Source organism: Budorcas taxicolor, chromosome Y (genome assembly GCF_023091745.1).
Source record: "Budorcas taxicolor isolate Tak-1 chromosome Y, Takin1.1, whole genome shotgun sequence".
NCBI classification, from domain to species: domain Eukaryota; kingdom Metazoa; phylum Chordata; class Mammalia; order Artiodactyla; family Bovidae; genus Budorcas; species Budorcas taxicolor.
The window spans coordinates 9226709-9250925 of record NC_068936.1 but is presented as its reverse complement, the minus strand read 5'-3'; the positions used below and the strand labels follow the sequence as shown (position 1 = coordinate 9250925).

The following is a 24217-nucleotide window of genomic DNA, read 5'->3' as shown; positions in this document are numbered from 1 at the left end:
TCAAAGCTGTACCAGCAAGATAAGTATACAACACAGCTGTAGGCACAAGTTGCTGGGCATAGGGCTTCCTATGATCTTGTTTACTCGCATGAAATGAACTCAGATGGTGCCTCACCCCCATCCAGTGGAGTTCACTTACTTGATGAAAAAAAGCCCTTAAGGATACAGAAATGAGCAAGTAATCTCACGTGAACATGTTAAATCACAGGACATTGTCTCTGAATGAACCACTTGATTCATTTATTCATTTGGCCATGCTGTTTGGCTTGTGGGGTCCCAGTTCCCTGACCAGAGATTGAATCCAGACCACTGCAGTGAAAGCCCAGAATCCTAATCACCAGGCCACCAGGGAACCCCCACACCTGCACTGCTTTGCTTTCCTAGCTAAAACCTTAGGATATGTGCATTGCCCCATTTTAGCCTCACCAAGTGGTAGGAGTCAGCTCTACACAGCTTAAGACCCATGGTGCTCTTACTTTTTTTCTTTCAAGAAGGCAGGAGAAAGCAAGTCACCCTGCCTGTTTTTAAGCTTGCCACTCAGAAAGCTGCAAACCTGAAACCATGACTGCCCTGAAGTCAGCACCCGCAATCAGGGTCAGGTAATCCCCAATCAGGAATACTCTCTCTCAACACCAACGTGTCAGCCAATGAATGAAAGGAGAAAAACGGAAAGTAAGAAAGCCACAACTTTGTCCCTTATTGTAAAGATGTCTGTCACCTTACCTCAGGGGCCCACTGAAATCCTGAGCGCTTCAGACCTACCAGGCAGCAAACGGTCACATCCTGGGGACAAGCAGAAGAAAAGCTCAGGGTGAGTCACCTGTTCCGGGAACATTCTATCCCCCCAGGCCCTACCTGGTCCTACCCTACGGATGCTGACCAGGTGTCTCACACTCAACCAGACCAAGTGATTGAACTCCTTAGCCCTGAGCTTCTTCCTCCCACCTCCCTTCTCTCAGTAACAAACAAACAAATACCTCATCTGCCAACTTCCCGAACCAAAGGCCTGAATCTCGGGGCCCCCAAGGACGGGGCAGCCCTGGAGTCCGAGGAGAGGCAAGAGGAAACAGGAAAACGACCAAAGCACCAGGGCAGTGAAGAGGCCACTAGATCGATTTTTTTTCTTCTTCTTTTTTTGCTGCGCCCACCTGACTGTGCCTGGGTGCAGAACCGGCTTGGGCCGTGAAGATTTGTGCATGTGTGTTTAAATACATTAGGTTCCACAGGAGAGCTGGGCGTGGTGCCGGGGGCCAGGGGCCCAAGAGGCCCTTTCCGCCAGCTGGCTTGTCCCACCCCTGGGCAGGAAAGCTGCTGGAGAGCAGAGCCCGCCCAGACTAGAGAGGGGAGAGGGTGAAAGGAGCCTGAGGCCTGTGGGTCCTGCCGCACGCTCCCTCCTGAGGGCCCGCGGGCCCTCACCAGCCGCCCCGCCGAGCAAGGCCTTGTGCGAGTGGGGACCCGAGAAACCCTCCCTTTAGCCGCCAGGCACCGCTTGGGCTGAACCACGCTCCAGTCCTTACCGGTCCCCGTTGATGGAGGAGACAGAACTGCCTGCGGCTCACCTGCCCTAGGCAGTTCCCAGATTGAGCCTGAGGAGGCGAGCCTGAGGCGATGAGGCCTCCTCAGGTCTGGGGCGCCGCCTCAGCTCCCCCTACAGGCGTGAGGGCTGCCCCCGATGATTGGCTGCCAGGTGTCGGCGCCTGCAATCTGATTGGCCGCGAGGCCGAGTTGGGCGCATGCGCGGGCGATGAGCCCTCCCCCCGCCCCTTCACCCCGTAAAAGCACCCGCTGGAGGCGTGGTCAGCCTGAATGTGAATCTCAAGGGTCTTGGGTCAAGATTGCTCAGCTCACCAAACGCGAAGAAAGAAAAAACAGATGGCACAGTCGCCAGGGCACAGGGCTGAGAACGGCCTCCGAGTCTACCAGGGGAGTCCAGTGATGGTGTCCAGCACTCACAGCCCAGATCTTGACTCCCCCTCCTTTTGGAATTACATTTCAATCAAGGCAGGGCAGCCTGCCCCTGTTTTTGCACTGTCTATTGTGAGCTGAGAATGAGCTTTACTTCTTCTTCTTTTTTTTTTTTTTTTAATTTTAGAGCTTTACACTTTTAATGGCTGAGGAAAACCGAAAGAATTTTATTTTCTCACGTGGAAATTGTGTGAAACTCAGTTTTCGGAGTTCTTAAAGTTGGAACAGGGACTTGCCAGCTTCTTTGGTTATTCTCTATGCCTGAAAACTTAATTAATCGTCAATGATCATATTCGCAAAGCCTAAATTATTTCTGTTTTGGCCCTTTACAGAGTGTTTTTTAAATGCCCTGTTCAGCTGGAAGTCTCCTAGTAGTCATATGGGAGAATAAAGTTTTGGTTTTGTGACAATATTTTCTTGTCTATTATATTCATTTTTCATTCTTTACTAATTTCATTCCTTCATATCGCTAAAAGTTTCCTTTAATGGAAGCAATGAAATAACATCAAATAAAATACCTCTGTTGGTAGTTTTCACAGGTAACATGTTAGAACGTATATGCTCAACTAAAAATATGTTGTGTATATACAGTAAATACCACTTTAAGTAGCTTCAGAACTTGTATCTGGTTTCAAGTTACTAGGAAGGTTTGTTAAACATCCAATATTCTAACCTCCAGCTGTTCTCAACTTCAAAAAGATAAAACTTTTTCAATAATTTGTTACCTCAAGTTTCAACTCCGTTTGAGCCACATATATGAACACGCTTTCTAGGTCACATGATTTAATCTGACATATTGCCGATAAGTGAAAATTTTGGAATACCTTACGCAAAAGAGAGATGTTGTTTTCTTCTTCCAGAAAGACAGGTAGTGAAGCCGATCTTTGAACGGTTTGTCGGTTTTTATTAAATCCATAAAGATTAAGCTGTCGAATTAAACTTTTCGTGCTCTTGGTTTCAAATATTCTGAAAGGCTCCTTTCTTTCCAAGACTTCTTTCCTAAAGAGTTCTTCACTGATCACTCTACATGTGCCTGTCTCATCCCACCAAATAGACTCAAACTGATCACTTTCAACTATATTCCAAAGCTTTTGTGGAAATGTGAGTGAAAGAAAATCATTCACATCATCTGTTTCAGAGACAGAATATGTGTAGTGTGGCCTTTTGATCACAAGATCCTCAGACAAAGCCTGAAAAGCACATTCTTCACTCATAGATCTCAAAACTGAGTCCCCAGGTGTATAATCATACCAATAAGATCTAATGGAGGTTTCTGAACCAGTGGATTCATCTTTAGGAGGTCCATCTTGAATTTCTGAAGAAATATGTGCCATCTCAGGGAAAGCTTTCTTCAGATAATTTTCTCATTTGTCTGCTTTTACACAATGCAACTTCAAATGATGTTTGGCTGGCCTACAGAGAGAAACTCTCTGGACAAGCACAGAGGTCCTCCCAGTCAAACAGCTGTGACATCACAAAATCACTGGTCTCCTAGCAATCGAAGGTTAGTTGTGACATGACAAAGTCACTGGTCTCCTAGCAATTGAAGGGTAATGTTCAACCAAGTGTTTACTTCAGCATCAACTTCAAATACAGACTGCTGACAGAAATAGTAACCAAAACCATGAAGCATGCAAAATCTCATTACTCAAGTTGTTGGCTTTTTTTTGGTTCCTGTGTTTGGGATGGCCTTTCTCTTTCTGGCAGTTTGTGGTTCCTCTTTATTGTGGAGGTTCCTCCCTGTGGCTGGGGTTGGACGAGTGGCTTGTCAGGTTTCCTGGTTAGGGAAGCTTGTGTCAGTGTTCCGGTGGGTGCAGCTGCATCTCTTCTCTCTGGAGGGCAACGAAGTGTCCAGTAGTGAGGTTTGAGATGTCTATGGGTTTGCAGTTTGGGCAACCTGTATATTGAAGCTCCGGGCTCTGTTCCTGTGTTGCTGGAGAATGTGCATGGTATGTCTTCCTCTGGAACTTGTTGGCTCTTGGTGGTGCTTGGTTTCAATGTAGGTATGGAGCTTTTTGGATCATTTCTTTTTCTTTTTAATAAATTTATTTATTTTAATTGGAGGTCAATTACTTTACATGATTGTATTGATTTTGCCATACATCAACATATGTCCGCCACAGGTATACACATGTTCCCTTTCCTGAACCCCTTCCCTTCTCCCAACCCGTACCATCCCTCTGGGTCGTCCCACTGCACCAGCCCCAAGCATCCAGTATCATGCCCTGAACCTGGGCTGGCGACTCATTTCATATATGATATTATACATGTTTCAATGCCATTCTCCCAAAACATCCCACCCTCGCCCTCTCTCACAGAGTCCAAAAGACTGTTCTATACATCTGTGTCTATTTTGCTATCTCACGTACAGGGTTATCGAAAACTCACAACAATAAATCTACTTTATTTCTGAAATAAAAGTGATGTATCATCCTTCTATACACACATTCTTAACATTCAGTCCTGTTACCCTAGCACACTTGGTCTACTTGCTTCTGTGCAAAAAAATTTATGAATTGACTGTGGGTTTCAGTTGGCGGAGGGGGGGGGGGGGGCGGGAAAGTGCTTATTGTAGGACCAAGCAAGGTGTCTTAGCAGCTGGTGCTTCAAAGACGCAAATCCCCAAACACTGTCAGGGGAAATATTTTAATGGCTGAGTGAGGGTGGAACATGGGGTCTGTGATCAATATTGGGACATTCTACTAGTGGCCTATTACTGAGGATATTGGGAGTCCACATCATTGACCGTCTAGTTCCAACTATGCACTTAAATTTCAGCCTGGTTTGGGCTTTAGCATCTCTAAAATTGTTCACAGGAGATTGCTCAGAATGTCATCGATGGTCCTTGCTGCTGCTGCTAATTCGCTTCAGTCGTGTCCGACTCTGTGCGACCCCAAAGATGGCAGCCCACCAGGCTCCCCCATCCCTGGGATTCTCCAGGCAGAACACTGGAGTGGGTTGCCATTTCCTTCTCCATGCTGGCCCTTGAGGAGCGACTAAAGACCCTTGAGGTTGACTAGTGGCTAAATCATTATTATTGTCTATCGCTTGATTACTTTCCTTAGTTTCTGTCTTTTCTAGCTTCTCCGATTAAAATTACTGTTGAACATGAGGACGTCTACAGTCTCCTACCTCTCTCTCTCGATGTCCATGCTTTTCAGTCTTAAGAAGGGACTGCTTAGTACAATAAAGGAAAACAAGTCTCGGACTTAGAGCTCGATCATAAATATGACACAAAATCTCAGTGCAGGTTCAGTTTCTTTTTCAGGTTTCCCAGCTCTTGGAGTGAGTGAGTCAGCAACAACTTTGGCTCTTTCCTGTTGAGATGGAGCATGGAGTTGGAAATAATTCTAAAATCTAAGCTTGCTATCAATAGTTTATGATATGAAAACATCTCTCTATTTTATATATTATTTATATATATTTCTGTATCAGTATTTTGTCATGAAACTGGACAAACATTTGAAAATGGGTATATATTTATGAAACGGAGAGAGGTGAGTGATATAAAAGAGTCCTCGTATTTTACATGCGGCCAAGAAAACATATTTGGAAGTATTTCAACTTACATAATATTCAACAATCGAGTAGAATTTGAATCATTCTACATTTGGGTTTTATTTTTTTTCCCATTTCTATTACACCTAACATGAATTAAAAGCCATTGCACTTTTTTCATACACACACTCATGCATAGACAGGTGTATGTATGTATAGATGTCAAAATATAATTTTAGGCAACTTTATGTAGGTGACCACACTCACTGCTAGCTCCCAAGATCGTAATAAACTGTTTGGGAAGCCCTACGTTACTTAGTATCTTTCTGGCTGAAACATTCGTATCTTGTTGCTGAAAAGCTCTCCTTTCATCTAGCTCATTTTCCACTCTTCTTTCTGTAATAAGAGTTAGGGCTCATACTTATGAGGGCACCTTGAACCCAGAAAATTGCAACTCAAGCTTACTTAGTGATATTGTTCAAAAAATGCTGTTGTTTTCCTCACGTTGGACACAATTTTATTTGATTTATTTCTAATATAAACTTGTTTATTTTAAGAGTAGTCTAATTGCTTTACAATATTGTATTGGTTTTGCCATACATTAACGTGGATCTGCCACAGGTATACACGTGTCCCCTATCCTGAAAACCCCTGCTACCTCCCTCCTCAAACCATTCCTCATGGTTATCCCAGTGCACCAGCCCCGAGGATCCTGTATCACGCATCGAACTGGCCTGGCGATTCGTTTGACAAACAATATTATACATGTTTCAATGTCATTATCCCAAATCGTCCCACCCTCGCCCTCTCTCACAGAGTCCAAAAGACTGTCCTATACATCTGTGTCTATTTTGCTATCTCACGTACAGGTTTATCATGACCATCTTTCTAAATTCCACATATATGCGCTAGTTTACTCTATTGGTATTTTTCTTTCTGGCTAACTTCACTCTGTATAATAGGCTTCAGTTTCATCCACCTCACTAGAACTGATTGAAATGTATTCTTTTTAGTGGCTGAGTAATACTCCATTGTGTATATGTACCACAGCTTTCTTATCCATTAGTCTGCTGATGGACATCTAGGTTGCATCCATGCCCTGGCTATTAGAAATAGTGCTGTGATGAACATTGGGGTACACGTGTCTCTTTCAATTCTGGTTTCCTTGGTGTGTATGGCCAGCAGTGGGATTGCTGGGTCGTATGACAGTTCTATTTACAGTTTGTTTGTTTGTTTGTTTAAGGAATCTCCACAGTGTTCTCCACAGTGGCTGTACTAGTTTGCAATTCCACTAACAGTATAAGAGCGTTCCCTTTTCTCCACACCCTCCCCAGCGTTTATTGCTTGCAGACTTTTGGATAGCAGTCATTCTGACTGGCGTGAAATGGTACCTCATTATCGTTTTGATTAGCATTTTTCTGATACTGAGTGATGTTGAGAATCTTTTCATGTGTTTGTTAGCCATCTGTATGTCGTCTTTGGAGAAATGTTTGTTTACTCCTGTCGCCTATTTTATCATGGGGTCATTTATTTTCCTGGAATTGAGGTTCAGGAGTTGTTTGTATATTTTTGAGATAAATTCTTTGTCAGTTGCTTCAGTTCAGTTCAGTTCAGTTCAGCTCAGTTCAGTCGTGTGTGACTTTTTTGAAACCCCATAAATTGCAGCACACCAGGACTCCCTGACCATCACCAACTCCCGGAGCTCACGCAAACTCACGTCCATCGAGTCAGTGATGCCATCCAGCCATCTCATCCTCTGTCGTCCCCTTCTCCTGCCTCCAATCCCTCCAAGCTTCAGAGTTTCCCAGTGAGTCAACTCTTCATATGAGGTGACCAAAGTACTGGAGTTTCAGCTTTAGCCTCATTTCTTCCACAGAACACCCAGGAATGATCTTCTTTAGAATGGACTGGCTGGACCTCCTTGCAGTCCAAGGGACTCTCAGGAGTCTTTTCCAACACTACAGTTCAAAAGCATCAATTCTGCAGTGCTCAGCTTTCTTCATAGTGCAACTCTCATATCCTAACAAGACTATTGGAAAAACCATAGTCTTGACTAGATGGAACTTTGTTGGCACAATAACGTCTCTGCTTTTGAATATGCGATCTAGGATGGTCATAACTTTCCTGTCATAGGGCAAGCGTCTTTTACAATTTCATGGCTGCAGTCACCACCTGCAGTGATTTTGGAGCCCCCCAAAATAAAAGCTGACACTGTTTCCACTGTTTCCCCATCTATTTCCCATGAAGCCATGCGACCAGATGCCATGATCTTAGTTTTCTGAATTTTGAGCTTTCAGCCAACATTCTCACTCTCCTCTTTCAGTTTCATCAAGAAGCTTTTTAGTTCCTCTTCACTTTCTGCCATAAGGGTGGTGTCATCTGCATATCTGAGGTGACTGTTATTTCTCCTGGCAGTCTTTGTTCCAGCGTGTGCTTCTTCCAGCCCAGTACTTCTCGTGATATACTCTGCATATAAATTAAACAAGCAGAGTGACCATATATAGCCTTGACGGACTCGTTTTCCTATTTGGAACCAGTCTGTGGTTCCATGTCCTGTTCGAACAGCTGCTTCCTGACCTGCATATAGGTTTCTCGAGGCAGGTCAGGTGGTCTGGTATCCCCATCTCTTTCAGAATTTTCCACAGTTTATTGTGATCCACACAGTCAAAGACTTTGGCCTAGTCAATAAGGCAGAAATAGATGTTATTCTGGAACTCTCTTGCTTTGTCAATGATCCCGCTAATGTTGGCATTTTGATCTCTGGTGCCTCGGCCTTTTGTAAAACCAGCTCGAACATCTGGAAGTTCATGGTTCATGTATTACTGAAGCCTGGCTTGGGGAATTTTGAGCAGTACTTTACTAGCGTGAGATGGATGCAACGGCGCCGTGATTTGAGCATTCTTTGGCTCTGCCTTTCTTTGGGACTGGAATGAAAACTGACCTTTTCCAGCCCTTTAGCCACTGCTGAGTTTTCCAAATTTGCTGCCATATCGAGTGAAGCACTTTCACAGCATCACTACAAGGGGGTAAATCCCTCAACGGACATTTCTTTAAAGAAGACATACAGATGGCTAACAAACACATGAAATATGCTGAAAATCATTCATTATGAGAGAAACAAAAATTGAAATTTAATGTGTAGTCATATCACACTGTTCAGAGTGGCCATCACCAGAAATTCTACAAGCACGACATGCTGGGGAGGTTGTGGAGAAAAGCTAACCCTAATACCCTGCTAGTGGTGACACAAACTGGTACAACCTGTATGCAGAACAGTTTGGTGATTCCTTGAGAAACTTGGACTGGAACTGTCGTATGACTGAACAACCCCCCTTCTTGGCATATACCCAGAGGGGATTACAATCAAGAGAGACACATGTGCCCCAATGTTTATTACAATTCTCTTTACGAAAGCTATGACATGGACGTAATCTAGATGCACATCAGCAGATGAAAATATAAGGAAGTTGTGCTATATATTCAAATAGAATATTGCTTAGCTACAGAAAAACATATATTTGTGTCACTTTTAGTGAGGCAGTTCAACCTGCGGCCTATTATTCAGAGTAAAAAAAAAAGTTAGAAAGAAAGAGGCAAATATTGTTTATTAATGCGTATAAATGGGATTTAGGAAGACAGTAACAATGATTCTGCATGAAGGCTAGTAAAAAAGATCCACATATAAAGAACACACGCTGAGACCCAATGGGAGAGTTCAAGGGTGGGATGATTTGAGAAAATAGCATTGAAGGTACATTACCATATATAAAAGAGATGGCCAGGGCAAGTTCAATGCATGAAAGATGCATGCAACTCTTGTGCTGTGGAAGAACCCAGAAGCATGGGGTAACAAGGGAGGTTTGAGTTGTGTTCAGGATAGGGGGACACATGTATCCATGTGGCTGATTCATGTTGATGTACATGTCAAAAACCATCACAGTAATACACAGTAATTCTATTCCAATTGAAATAAATCATTTTTTAAAAGAAATATGAAGAAATAAAAAAGAATGCATTCAGAAATAGCAGGGACATGCTCCAGAATACAACCTCAACAGTTGTTTCATATCTATTCAAGAAAGTGGGCTTAGGAGGGGCAGAACACGTGTGCTGGTATAAAAGCTGAAAGTCGAAGAAGATAAGCTTGAGACTGCCACTATGCAGTTGCAGCATGACCTCAGTATCATAGTCTAAATAGTGAAAGATGCATGCGGCAGAATGCAAGCTTAGTAGATCGGCATGACTACTGTGGAGCGTAGGCTCAGTAGGAGTTAAATGCATGCACTTGAGCATCCTTTCAGGAGTGACGGTACATGTGTTTCAGAGTGAAGATAAACAGGTGCAGCACAAGTGCTCTAAAATGGTGGACAAATACTTGTAAGAAGGAAGGTTCAGAGTGGAAGCTCAGTATCTGCTATAGACTTAGACTTAAGTTGATGACAGTAGGGAAGACCACTAGATGATTCAGGTTTGACCTAAATCAGATCCCTTATGATGGTACAGTGGACATGAGAAAATATTTAAGGGATTAGGTATAATAGAGTGTTTGAAGAACTGCATATGGAGGTTCATGAAATTGTACAGGAGGCAGTGATGAAGACCATCCCCAAGAAAATGAACGCAAAAAGGCAAAATGGTTGTCTGAGGAGGCCTTACAAATAATTGAGAAAAGAACAGAAGCAAAAGGCAAAGGAGCAAAGGGAAGATATACCCATGTGAATACGGTGTCCCGAAGAAGGGCAAAGAGCGACAAGAAAGCCTTCCTTGGGGATGAGTGCGAAAAATAGAGGAAAACAACAGAATGGGAAAGACTAGAGATCTCTTCAAGAAAATTAGAGATACCAAGGGAACATTGCATGCAAAGGTGGACACAATAAAGGACAGAGATTGTACGGACTGAACAGAAGCAGAAGATATTAAGAAGAGGTAGCAACAATCTATACAGCAAAGATTGAAGAACTATGCAGAAGAGATCTCCATGATCCAGATAATCATGATGATGTAATCACTCACCTAGAGCCAAACATCCTGGAATGTGAGGTCAAGTGGGCCGCAAGAAGCATCAAGAGAAACAAAGCTAATGGAGATAGAGAACTCCAGTTGAGTGATTTCAAATCCCAATAGATAGTGCTATGAAAGTGCTGAAGTCAACATGCAAGCAAATTTGGAAAACTCAGCAGTGGCTACAAGACTGGAAAAGATCAGCTGTTCCAGTATACGCATTTTAGAGCTTCTTCTCTGTAGTGGTGAAATGTGTTCCACACAGAGTTAGACAGGACTGAAGCAATCCTGTGCAAATAGTTAGTTGCCAGGTTTTTTTTTGTTCAACCTGTAGCAGTTTTTTTCCAATGAGAGTTAACTGTGAAGGTGGAGCAGCTGCTTGGCTTTGAGGGACCCAGGTGGTGTCAAATGGGCAGGGTGCAGGGACACAGACTGACTACACCACAGGAGTTATGGCCCTGTCAGAGTCTTTTTTTTTTTTTTTTTTTGAGCTCTTCTTTCTGGTGAGAAGAAGGCCTCTTTGGCCAGTCTTCTCCCTAGTTCCACCTATTCAGCCATTCAGAAGGCTTCCTTGCCTGGGATCCTTCTCTGTCGTTCCATGTGTCAGCACATAGAGAGAATTTCCTGGCTGGGGTCCTACTGTGTAAATCAGTGCATTTGACACTTAAAGGAGCATCCTAAGTGGGATTCTACTCTAGTATGGTGCATCAGGCACTTAAAGGAGGACGCTGGGTGGTGTCCTGCTGTGCATTTCAGTGTGTTCAGCATTTGATGGGTCAGCCTCACTATTGTAGTAACTGGTGAGGCTAGCATGTGGGGAGAGAGAGGCTATGGTGATTGCTCCACCCCCTACATGTGACTCGGCGTTATTGCCTTGCTTTCATGGCTGCCAGGCTTTCCTCCACAGGCATACCCTACCACAGTGTTCTCCTTCACACCCCCTCTCTCCATCTCTCCCCAGTAAACAGCAGCCCTCCCCATGAATTGCCGCAAAGTCCTTAAACTGCAGCTCCCAGCCACGGGGCCTTTCAGGGGACAGATGCCCTTGTACAGGGTATGGACGGCTGCAGCAAGGACCCTCTGATTCTCATTGCACCTAGCTTTCCACAGATCAGCTGTTTCACTCTCAGCTTTAAATGTGTATTCTATGATTCAGACGATTGACCCAATGTGGGATTGGACCTCAGCTTCAGTGCCTTCACCCACTCAGGGCAGATCCAGTCCTACTAACCCTCCTGATTTCCCCCCAGTTCTTTCATCCTACTGAGTTTTGCGTGGTTCTATATATTCCTTTCCACTTGTCAGGTACTCCTGTCTGCTTTCAGCTGATGTTCTGATTACTCTTCTGTGCCTGAAGATGTATGCCTGATGTATCCATGGAGAGAAGTACTCCACATCCACCTACAGCTCCACCATCTTGTTCTCTCATCTCACGAGAGTTTTAGAGCACAGAATCCACAGTGGTAGTAGGTGTGCTATAACATGGGAGTTCAGATATACTCTTGAGGGCAAGCTCAGTGATTTTAGCACAGCTGATCTAAAGCGTGGATTTAGTGTTGGCCAGACATATGCTTCAAATGTTAAGAAAATTATGTATGGTGTGCCAATTCTAGAGCACAAGGTCAGTGTTTGTGTACCATTTCCTGTAGAATGCAAGTTCAGTTGTAGAAAGAGGTATGCTCCGCAAGGAGCTGAGCAGTTTTAGACATCTTGTGGTAGAGTACATGCTCAATAGTGGCAGGAACTGTGCTCTAGTGTGCATTCAGCAGTGGCTGGACGCATGTTGCCAGTGCCAATGGGATGGCTTCAGACAGCCTGCTCTAAAGTGCAAGCACACTAGTGGCAGAACGTGTGCTCCGGATTGCAAGCTAAGCTGTTTCAGTACTTCCAGGCTAGAGCTGAGATGCAGTGGTGATGCATGCAGGCTCCAAAGTGCCATCCTACTGTTTGTGTCACACCCGCTCGAGAGCACAGTCTTAGTAGTGGTGGGGAGAATCCGCAAAAGCACCATCTCAGGAGATGAAGCACGTGTTCTCTAAAGCCAAGATTCAGTATTTGAAGCATGCCTGCTCTAGATCATGGGTCTGTATGAAGAGGGGTATGCCTAAAGTGTGTTTCACTGTTGAGAGGCATGCTGAAGAGCTAAGTTCAGCAGATGCAGCATGCCTGCTCTACATGTGCTTCAGAGTGTTGTCTCAGGAGTTGCAGTGCCCTTGCTCAAGAGTGCAGACTGCTGAGGGACATGTTCTCTTGAAAGCTGGGTTTTTATTTTTGGTTGCATATCCAGAGATCAAATTCAGAAAATGTGATATACCTGCTCTGCCACACAAGCTCAGTAGTGGGAAGACAAGCCCTCAACAGTGCAAGCGCAAGGGTTGTGGCATATGTGTATTGTGATGCATGCTCAATTGAGGCAGGAAATATGAAGTACACACCAGGTCTGTAGTGGTGGCAACATCATCCATAGATATACAGGTACACTACTCACAGCTTGCACAGTCTAGAGTGCTGGGTGACTAGCAGCAAAATGGCTGGTATAAAATGTCACTGGGGTGATTGTTGCACGCACCTTCTCGAGCAATACCTCAAGGAAGTGACTTTATTCTTCAGAATTCAAGGTCACTAGTGGTCACACAGTTGATCTAGAATGACGGTTCACTCGTGGGTAGGATATGGGTTTTAGAAAGCAGCCTCCTGGAGTAGGTCCTCCAGAGTGCAACCTCAGTAGTTGGGACACCTGCTCTAGAGTGCAGGAAGAAGAGTGGGGAAAATATGCAACAGAGGGCAAGCCAAGTCATTGGCAATTTTCAGCTGCAGAGTGTAGGCTCACAGGTTTAAGCACACAGGCCATCGAGCAAGATTAGTAGTAGCGGAACTCATGCTCTATAACGCAGGCTCAGCAGTGATAAAGGAGTGTACCAGGGTGCAAAATCAGTAGCTGAAACATGAATATTTGGGGGCCTGGGCTTCCAAGTGGCAAGACACAGGCTTCCGAGTGTGAAATTAGCAATGGCCACACATATGCTCTAGACCACATGCCCACTAGCTGTGCCATGCCTGCTTAGTGTAAGGACTCAGAAGTGACACGTGTGCTGTAGTGCTAGGATTTATACTGCTGGGCTGCATGATTCAGTGTGCAGTCGTGTAGTTCAGGCATTCTTACTCTACAGCGCAGTCTCAGTGGGTCAGAACATTGGCTCTTGAAGGCACACGCAGTCATGATGGGAGGTATGCTTCTGAGTAAACCTCAGTAGTGCAAAACCCATGATGAAATGTGCTCACTCTGTAGTCATGAGATCTGTACCCCCAGCTGCACGTTCAGTTACTGTGGCATGTGTGCAACTAGAGCATGTTCTCACCAGAGCCCGGATGCCTGCACTTGAGCTCATGCTCAGTAGAGGCGTAGCATGTCCTCCAGTGTTTAAACTCACTCTGTCTACAGGAGTGCTGGCTCAGTTGTGTCCAGAAGCAAACTTCAGAGTGCAAGTTCAGTAACTGTTCAGGCACGCCTGAACTACAGTGCCGGTTGAGTAGTGGCCTGACTTACCTATAAAGCAACAAGCTAATGGTTGTGATATTTATGCTTCAGAGTGAAAGTTCAGCCGGTGATGAACTCTTGCTCTGGAAGGCAATTTCAGTAGTGCAGGGATGCAGAATCCAGAGTGTAATACACCAGAAGTGTATGTGTCCTTACAACAGGCATGTTTTAAGGACAGGCTCAGTAGTGGCAGGCCATATCCTAAAGAGCCCGGGTTTAGGAGTGATGGGATGTATGCTCTACTGTGCAGTCTCAGTGACAGCAATGCACTGGTTCTAAAGCTTGTTAACAGTCTCAATTGCGGCAGGAAAGGGTGATCCAGATTGGAAACTTAAGTAGTTCCGGCGAGCGTCCTCTAGATGGCGGCCTCAGTATTGACAAGCGCGTATTCCAGAGGGCAAGCTCAGTGCTTGTAGCATGTGTGGTTTGACATAAGAGAAGGGAATGGCAACCCACCCCAATATTCTTGCCTGGAGAATCCCGTGGACAGAGGGGCGTCGTGGGCTACCGTCCGTAGGTTCGCACGGAGTCGGATAAGACTAAAGCGACTTAGCATGCATGCACGCATTGGAGAAGGAAGTGGCAACGCACTCCAGTATTCTTGCTCCGAGAATCCCAGGGATAGGGGAGCCTGGTGGGCTGCTATCTATGCGGTCACACAGAGTCGGACACGACTGAAGTGACTTAGCAGCAGCAGCAGCAGCAGCGGTTTCAACTCAGGGGTCAGTGATTGTGAAAAGCTTCTTGCATTTTCAGTCGTTACCGCATGCCAGGTCCGGAGCGCAGACGCACTTGGTTGTGATACTTATGCTCTAGAGTTGTAATGTATGCTGCAGAGCGCAAACTAACTAGTGCACCTGTCCTAATTCAATTCTTAGTAAAAGCAGAATGCAAACTCGTGATTTTAACCTCAGTAGGCCCAGCATGTGGCCTGCATGGCTCCTTGACCTCAAGCAGATTATGAACCACGCTCACGTTTCTGTCATGATCAGCAACCAAGATAAAGACTTTCTTAACTACAAGACTGACGTGAAGGTCAGTGAGGGAGAATGAGGGCATGCGTGTACGGGACTTGGTGGGGAGTTGGGGGGATCATGTTATCTATGTTCATGTGATGTGAGAATGTGCAGAGGTTTTGTGGAAACTGTTAATGCCTGCCTGGGAGGCAAGCTGAGGCACCTAGAAGCTTGTACCTTTACCCTCATCCCTGTCCTAGAAGGTGCAGGTGCAGAGCCATCCAAGGTCCAACGGCAAGGTGATCATTTCCTTTGGGGACAACGCCTACTTCTGGAACATGGTGATCATTAAGGAGTATTACCTTGACATCACTGGTAAGACATGGCTTCATGGAGGTGTAGGTGTGTTAGGGGATGGATGATCCACCTGCGGAATCCACCCCTGTGTTCCCTGTCTTTCTGCAGGGTATAGGGCGCGTTATTCCACGCCACTCCACTGGTTCTTGGACTTTGAATGAGGAGCACCCAGCTGCAGGCTGTATATCAGGAGTCTTAAATTTCTCAACTGGTTGTCAGGCCACAACTGCCCAGGATCGAACAGGATTGCTGAGGTGGAGTTGCTTTGGGCCTGCATACAGTTGATGACTGATGTTGGAGTTCTTGGATGCTCACGAGAGTGTTTGGGCCTGGTCAGCCCTGGGCTGACCTTGCTTGTGTTGCCAGCAGATCATTGGTCAAGACATGTGGGACAATCCTGTGACGTATTACCCGAGGAAGGAAAGTTCTGCTCCGAGCGGTAACTGACAGAGACACATGCGGGGAGGGTGTCTGGAGGCGGGCCCTGAAGGGACAGCCGTGTCGTGGCCAGGACACTGTCCTTTTCCAAATGGGGATGCTCAGGCTCATGCAAGCTGGCTGCAGAGCCAGGCTTTGGGTCCTGCATGTAGCACATGACCTGCTGAGACTGGGGGCTTTGGAACTCGGTGTGTCCAAGTGAAGCAAGTCTTCCTCAGTGCGGGAGTCCAGGTGATACTACTAGAAACAGGATGAATTAAGTATCTTTGTCAGAATCTTCTTTCCGTGTGTCAAGCCATCCCCCAGCCTCCTGTTAGTCAATGAGTTTAAGAATGCCTGTGCCTTACACTCCCACCCCTTACCCTGGGAAAGCCTATCATTGAAAGGGCGTCCTGTCCGGTGTCCCAGGGCACCTGTGTGCTGACCTTGGGATCTTCTGTGAATTTACACATCCACCAATCGGCGTCTCTCCACAGCCACACATGCTGCGCTGGAAGCTGCTTCAGGCTGCCTTCGGAAAATACGGAAGTGCTCAGGGAGGAGGTGGACAGGGAGCTCCAAGGGCAGGACGTGGTGCCTACTGACGCCATCTCCAACAGTGCTGGACATGGTGCCTTCAGCTCCTGAAACACCTGTGTTCCCTGTACACGTTTGTGTCTCTGTATCAAGCCTGTAATTGTATACACGTGTATGCTTGTGTTGCCTGTGTTTATGTGTGTATGTGTGTGTGTGTGTGTGTGTCTGGTCCAGGGAAAAAGCAGAGATGAAGGCAACAAGAGAGGAGATGCCAAGCAACCAGAAGAGGAGACACAAGGCATCACAAGTCTGAGGGTGGTTGCTCACTGTATCTCCGCAGTGACCCTGTCCAGGATGGGAATGAGGAAAGGATGGCCAGTAGTAACACAGGAACTTGGCTCCAGACATCTGGAATTAGAGGAAATACAGAAACACGCTCACCATTTCTCCCGTGTTGTAGTATGTGTTTGGACCAGGAAGAGCGGGTGCATGGTCTCTGGATTCACCCAGGGCAAATCAAGTGGTGTGGGGATTTCAAACCACCGCCTGTGGAGCCCACAGTCTGTGCGGACATGAGCCGGCATGCGGAAATGGTGGATGCGGATACAGAGGACCTGGGATGGTTGAGGAGGCTAAGGTCTTGCTGAGAAGGAAGAGACCTGAAGGAGAAAGAGACACAGATTGCCTGCTGCACTGGAGACTTGTTCCACACACATAAAAAGGAGACCCGGGAAAGTCCTGGACCAGGGCTGCCCAGGATCAGCCCATCAGCCAGCACGCTCTCTCCATGAGGGTGGCACACACTGGCACGATGCGACAGAAAATGCAAGACATGCTAATAAGGTAGGTTGTCCGTGCAAAACCACAGGCATCCTAAGAGAGACAAGGTGTGAGCGTGGCATGCCTCCAGGCACTTCCAGTCTCCTGGTAGTGCAGAAAGGCGAAGAAAGTGCAGGTGTTGGTGTACGCGTGTGTTCCTCTGCCGGGGTGTGCCTATGAGGGAGGGAACAGGGAGGAAGCAAGGATGGTGGGCTCATTGCATGTCCCAAGGGACCTCAGGAGAGCGGGAGACAGGGAAGCCCCTGGGGGCAGTTCAGGGCCTGCTGGTTTTCAGGGTCTAGGGAAAGTCCTGCCCAAGATACCCCATGGCTCATGCTGGAAGCCCTGACGTAAATTCCTTCTGTCATCTGGGCCTTGCCTGTGGCTTTTGGGGCCTGAGGGGCAAAGGTGTGTGTCTGCACCTGAGAGAGGATTCTAGCAGTCTTGCTGGAGCAGGCTGTCTGGTGTTTTCAGAGGGGATTTGCACCATCGGAAACTCAGAGGGAAGCTGCGTCCTGGCTGACCGTCTTCGATATCCCTGTGCCCAGCCGAGGACTGGCTTCCTAGGCACATGGGCTCTGTAGGTAAGCAGGGATGCCTGACTGTAAGGAGTCCTACCTGGGCCTAATGAGACCAACTGAAAGAGAGTATTCACATTTAGCAAATCAGTGAGGGTGGGTGGAATCAAGCCCTCTTGTTGTTTTTGAGATAGAAAAACTGCTATCTGCCCAAGGGAGGCTTGATCTGTGGGCCCAGTAAGGGCAGGTTTCCCAGGTCATCATCTGTTGGGGGATTCCGTGGGTCAGGGTAGTCATAAACACAAGGGACTACGTGTGGAAATGCCACCTTATCTTTATGGCCTCAGGTTGCACGCCTTGTATCAGAAGTGGCCCTTTATCTATGTGCTCCTTCCTCAATACATGGTTATGTATTTATATTTTTAAAAGCTTTATAACTTTTTGTTATCAATATACATATGGAAAAATACATAAGTCAGGAGTGTACAGTTCCATGGATACTCACCAACTAAACACATCCACGTAATTAGCATCCAAATCAAGAAACAGAACATCACCGGCAACCCTGAAAACTCTCTTGTGTCTCTCCCAATCACCGCACTCCAAAGATAACTAGGATATCTGACTTTCAACGCATAGATTAGTTCGGTCTCTTTTGGACCTTTACATGAACGGAATCATACAGTATGCATCCCTGTGTCTAGCTTACATTACTTACCATTATACTTAATGAGACGTATCTATGTTTTCCCTGCAGCAATAGCTTGTTCGCTCTTGGCCTACAGTTCAAGATCTTTCTTAAAGCTACATCTTGGCAAACTCATCTTTAAGAAGTAGATTGGCGATGCCCAGCTGGAGTTCTTATCATGTTCAATTTTCAGTTGACTTTCCATGTTTCAGTGAAGACAGTTTCTGCCTCTTTTTTTGGAACACTATTTCACAAGTCCTGACGTAGAAAATGTTCCTGAGAGTCTGAATTTTCCTTCCCAAGGATCCTTTTTATATTATCTAAATACTCTCCCTGGGACCATTATATTTTTCCAATGATAGAAGACTATTATTGTTCCCTCTTAGTCATCTTTTTGGCAGTAGTGCCTTTCTCCTTGCTTTCGCAGAACAACGTCTAAATGTCTTTCTACCTTCTGCCATCATTTTGAAGTTTAGGGTCCAAACCCATCAGCGAAATTCCAAGGACCATGTCCAGCCAATGGACACACACTGGGTTGTAAACAATCTTCATCTAAGGGAAGAATTTGGTTTTCTCTTTTTAATTCTTATATTTTTTATTTATTTTACTTTACAATATTTGTATTGGTTTTGCCAAACATACACACGGATCCTCACAGCACTGGATCACACACAGGCCCATCACAGTCCCTGGGGGCCCTTGGAGGCTCGGACATCTCTTTGGCCTCTTCCTGCTAAAGGGAGATAGCACTTGGAAGCACAGGTAGACAGGTGCACATCGAAAGCTACACAGATAGAAAGAACAGGGGGCCTCACTCAGAATGTTGTGGGCCCTAAGGGGTGGTAGGCTAGCAAAAGGGACACGGATTTGACCAGGAATGACCTAGATAGGTGCACACCAAGAAGACAGTTCTCCAAGTCAGCTGAGCCCAGACGTCCTTGTTTTCTGGTGCCCTGAAGGATTGCACAGACAATGGATCAGAATAGCCTGACTGGTACTGGGAAGCTGTCCAAGGTGATGGGAGAATGCAGAACGCAGGTGCCTGTCACTCAGCTGTCCAGGGCGAGCGTTTCCAACCTGCCCAATTCTCTGCAGATCGGTCCCTGTCAGGAGAAAAATGCCAAAATTTTGTAGCCTTTGAGGCTAAATCACAGAGTTAGAAGTGCAACCTGACATGATCGATGAGCATGTGAAAGAAAATAACCAGGACAGAGAAACTCGGGTGGTTACCAAAACTCATGTTCCTGGAGAAGAAAGCTTGTACTTCTGCATATCTGCAAGTTTCCTGTCAGGGATATTAGTGTGTACACACGCATGTGTGTGCATGTGTGCGCACAAAATTGCCTGACAGTACGCTTGTGAATATGAAGTGTCGGAACTGACCCAGCCAGGTGATGGAAGTTGGATAGCGAAAACATGAAAGCCATAGGGAAAGGTACATACTCAGGCCATGAGACGCACTGGAGCCAGGGTACCAATGCCTGTTATCTCACTGAGTGAGCAGTTTCTAAGTGGAATCACAGTGGTGCACCCAGGAAGCCTGGCAGAAAGGAGAGGCAGGAAGAAATTGACTGGGGGCCACCAGGGAGAGTGCAGAGGAGCCAAGACACAGAACAGGCTGCAATGCCAGACACAGAAGCCACAGCGGGTGACCCCACAGCCCTTTGGACATGCAGCTACAAAGGCCTTTCCATCCTTCTCGAACACTGGGAATTCTTTCCCTGACCGTACCGTGAGCATGAGCAACACTTGCCGTTTATGTGAGGTTTCAGAAATGGACCAGCACCGCAGCATAGGCACTTGCTACCTGCATAGTCTTCCAGTCTGAAACATCACTCTTTGTACTCTTTGCAGAAAGCATATATAGGGGGTCAGGACTATACGATGGATGGCTTAGATTGTTCCTGTTGCTGCCCCCCGCCCCACAGGATTGGGTAACTGGGCAGGCTGGTACGTGTTCTCAGATGGAGAACAGAACCACCTGAAAGGGCCTCGATAGGGTAAATGGGCAGACGTACATGTCTCCCGCACCAGTGAGTCACGGAACTTAACAGGGAGTTGTCCTTAGCGACTCACTGGCAGGAATTTGAACAAGGTTCAGGGAGCTTCCTCATGCCAGCAGAGCATGCCCCATTTCTCCCTCTGTGAAAAGTGTGGCCAAGCCACCTCAGGCCTGTGCAGGTTCATGTCTGTCCAGTGAGGGAGGGAGGGTTACCCGACCCCTTCTGCGGTTCAGCAGGGACTGCCCACTGTTGGCTTTCAAGATGGAGAAAGCACTCTCGAAACCTGTGGAAAAAATAACTGATCTCCCGTCGGTGCAACTCACTCAGGAGGAGAAGGGCTTGCCTTCACTCCAAGGATAAGCTTCTCCTATAAGCGCTGGTGTCCATAGAGTGGCAAATGGCAACAGCACCACTTAAAGAGAAGAAGACACACAGACACCAGCCCTGGAACACACAAGGGAGGATTGCTCCAAACAGTGCTATGCCAAAGCAGAGACAAAGAGACAAAGAGAGAGCTCTATACCCTAGGGTCCTGGTGTCCCTGAACAATGGAGATCAACGTGGCAAACGGTGGGGTTTCTCCCTACTCCCCTAGCATCCGGCCAGCAACAGTCTGTCTGTCCCATGGAGAAAAGTATCCAGCCACTTGGCACCCCTGTGTATCCTCTGGATACTCAGGGAGAGCTCCCAGATATTGAAGGTCCTGTGGGACACAGGAGTGTGCTGTTTGGATTGTGGATCAGGAAACCGTGGCTGGAATTTCCAGAACCAGATCAATGACAGTGCCTGAGGTAGCGGCAGATGCAAAACCTGCTAGCTCTCTGGATCAGAGTCTGGCCACGTAGTGGAGCTGGATCCCAGGAACCACGGAAGATGCCATCCGCTCTAGGGGCGTGTCCATCGTGTGCTGTCCACCACCCTCTCGGCCACTGATCTAGATTTGGGTCAGCTGCCTGTGCGTGGCTCACAGCCTAGGGCCCCGCCTGTATGGCTGATGTCCCAGGGCCCGTTCACCCTGTCCTGGGCTCCCACCGTCCGTTTCTATAGTTCAGGCCACCCACCGCCCCCCACCCCCCCCACACACACGCGAGCCATAGCCTCTGAAGCATGCCCCACACTCCCCACAGCAAAAACACTAGTGGGCCCCACAGGATTACTGCACCCTGGGCCGCCATTGCTCACCACTTGCTGTGGTGCTATTATGTCCTGTCCCTTAGCGTCTGACCCAGGCTGGGGTCATGGCCAGAGCCAAGAGGAGCGTGAGAGGAATGCGGGAGCGTCCTGGGACCCCAGACCTCCTTAGCTGTGAGCTCCTTAGGTGCTCAGGGGGATGGGGCCCCGTGGCCTGTCCTGGTGATGCTGCGCATGGCTGGGACGTTGCAGCCACCAGTGGCCACGCCAGGCAAAGATGCCACCCTCTTCAGAGTGGAGGCAGGAGAGGACGGCGAGGCCCAGGTGGACGGAGTCGTGGCAGGGATCAGACGGGGTTTCCAGCTGCTTCCAGAGGACATCACTGAGGATGTGGAGGTTGTGCCGCATGAGTAACAGCGACAGGGGTCCTCCCTGGAGCTGGAGGAGAAGACGGTGGAGGAGCAGTGCCAGGAAAGGCCTGGAGGCCCGAGTGAGCTCCCGGCACTAGATGTGATGCAGGCACTGGCGACCCTGCAAGTGGAACTGAGCTCTGAGCCTGAGAAAACCTACAGGGCCTACGTTTGGTTCATGTGCAAGAGCCATGAGAGGAGGAAGCGGGACTTGGCTCAGAAGAGTGCCATCATCCAGGGCATCCCTGGCTTCTGGGCCAACGTGGTATCCTTCCTGCTACTCCTTGTGGTCCGCTGCTCAGGAGGAGGGGGAGGTGCAGAGGCAGGAGCAGGAGGAGGGGTGGAGGCGAGGGGGCAGGATGGTGGACCCTGAAGGAAGTGTGGTACTGGGCAATTGGCAGGCTCCAAAGGCACAGCTGAGTAGAGTCCGGGCAGGGCCACACCTGTAAGTGTCGCAGCCATGACCCTGTGTGTCTACTTCAGGCCTGCATCTGAGGAGGAACAGCCTCTAAGTCAGAAATGACCAGAGACAGTACACCAGAGCCGCCTTAGCTGACAGTTATTGTTGTCAAGGTGAATGATTCCTTAAATAACTGAGATATGGGAGTCACACACACACACGCACACACACACACACACAGAAACCCACAGAACATATGTAGACATACACTAGCCAACCCCAACCCCTTTGCTTTCAGACATGGTTTGTCACAACGATTGTTAGTCCTACCATGTAGGCAGTGACATGCCACTACCCAGCATACACAGGTCTGGGAAATAATAGCTATCAGAAACAGCCCCTGCCTGGGGAATGCAGACCACCTCAGATACAGAACACCACCAGGAACACAGAGCCATGAGCTTGTCTGATGGTATGGCAGGGCCTGAGCTCATCAGTAGTGGCTGGGTAAGCAGAAGTGCCCAGCATCCTTGAAGATGCCTCTTCCCGTGTCCTTCTTCCACCCCAGACTAGGGCTGATGCGCCTGGCTCTTCTGGGCCCAGCATGTGGCGTAAATGGCTCCTTGACCTCAAGCAGATTATGAACCACCCTCAAGTTCCTGTCATGATCAGCGACCAAGATAAAGACTTTCTCAGCTACATGATCGACTTGAATGTCAGTGAGGGAGAATGAGGACAGGTGGGCATGGGACTTGCTGGGGTGTGGGAGGACCATGTTATCCATGTCCTACACTGTGAGAGTTTGGAGAGGCTTCGTGGAAGCTGTTAATGCCTGCCTGGGAGGCAAGCTGAGGACCCTAGAAGCTTGCACCTTTTCCCTCCTCCCTGTCCTAGCAGGTACAGGTGCGAGCCATCCACGGTCATGCAGCAAGCTGATCTTTTCCTTTCGAGACCACCCCTATTTCTTGAAAAGAGTGATCATAAAGGAGTATTACCTTGACATCACTGGTAACACGTGAGTCCGGGAATGATGATTGTGGGTGTGCAGGGGTGTGGATGATCCACCTCTGGGATCCACACCCATCTCCCCTCTCTTCCTGCAGGGTATAGGGGACATCGTTCCACTCCAGTCCGTTGGTTCTGGGACTTTGAACAGGGAGCACCAGCTGCAGGCTGGACACCAGGAGCCTTAATTTTCTCAACTGGTTGTCAGGCCACAACTGCCCAGAATCAAACAGGATTGCTGAGGTGGTATTGTTTTGGTCCTGCATACAGTTGATGATTGTTGTTGGAGTTCTTGGCTGCTCGTGTGAGGGTTCAGATCCTGGTCAGCCCAGGGATAAGCTTGCTCAGCTGCAAAGTGTTGCCAGCAGATTATCAGCGAAGATCAGTGGGATGATCTCCTGAAGGACTACCCCAGGAGAGAAGATTTTTCCATGACAGAAACACGTGTGGTGAAGGGGTCTGGAGGTGGGCCATGAAGGGACAGCCTTGTGCTAGCCGGGACACTGTCCTTTCCCAAATGGGCTTGCTCAGTCTCATGCACGCTGGCTGCGGAGTCTGAATTTGGGCCACGCATGTAGCAAGTGGCCTGCTGAGACTGGGGGCTTGGGGATTCAGTGTGTCTGTGAGTGAAGCAAGTCCCCTCAAATCAGTTGTGGTTGCAGAGTTGAGAGTGCTAGGTGATACTATTAGAGGCAGGGTGAATTAAGTTCCTTTGTCAGAATCATCCTTCCATGGGTCCTTCCATCTCCTGGCCTCCTGTTGCTCACTGAGTTTGAGATTGCCTGTGCCTTACACTCCCGCCCCTTACCCTGGGAAGGCCTAAAATTGCAAGGGCGTCCTCTCCGGGGTCCCAGTGCACCTGTGTGCTGACTTTGGGATCTTCTGTGAAATTCCACATCCACCACTTGGTGGCTCAGCACCACCACACATGCTGCGCTGGAAGCGGCTTCAGGCTGCCTTGGGAAAATACGGAA

General features: G+C 47.6%; 2 pseudogenes; both read left to right on the top strand.

Moving 5' to 3' along the window:
- Positions 1 to 15476, top strand: part of LOC128070965 (testis-specific Y-encoded protein 1-like) — a 35534-nt pseudogene extending 20058 nt beyond the window's left edge.
- Positions 15477 to 21498: 6022 nt separating this feature from the next.
- LOC128070964 (testis-specific Y-encoded protein 1-like) lies at positions 21499 to 23719 on the top strand (annotated as a pseudogene).
- The last annotated feature ends 498 nt before the right edge of the window (positions 23720 to 24217 follow it).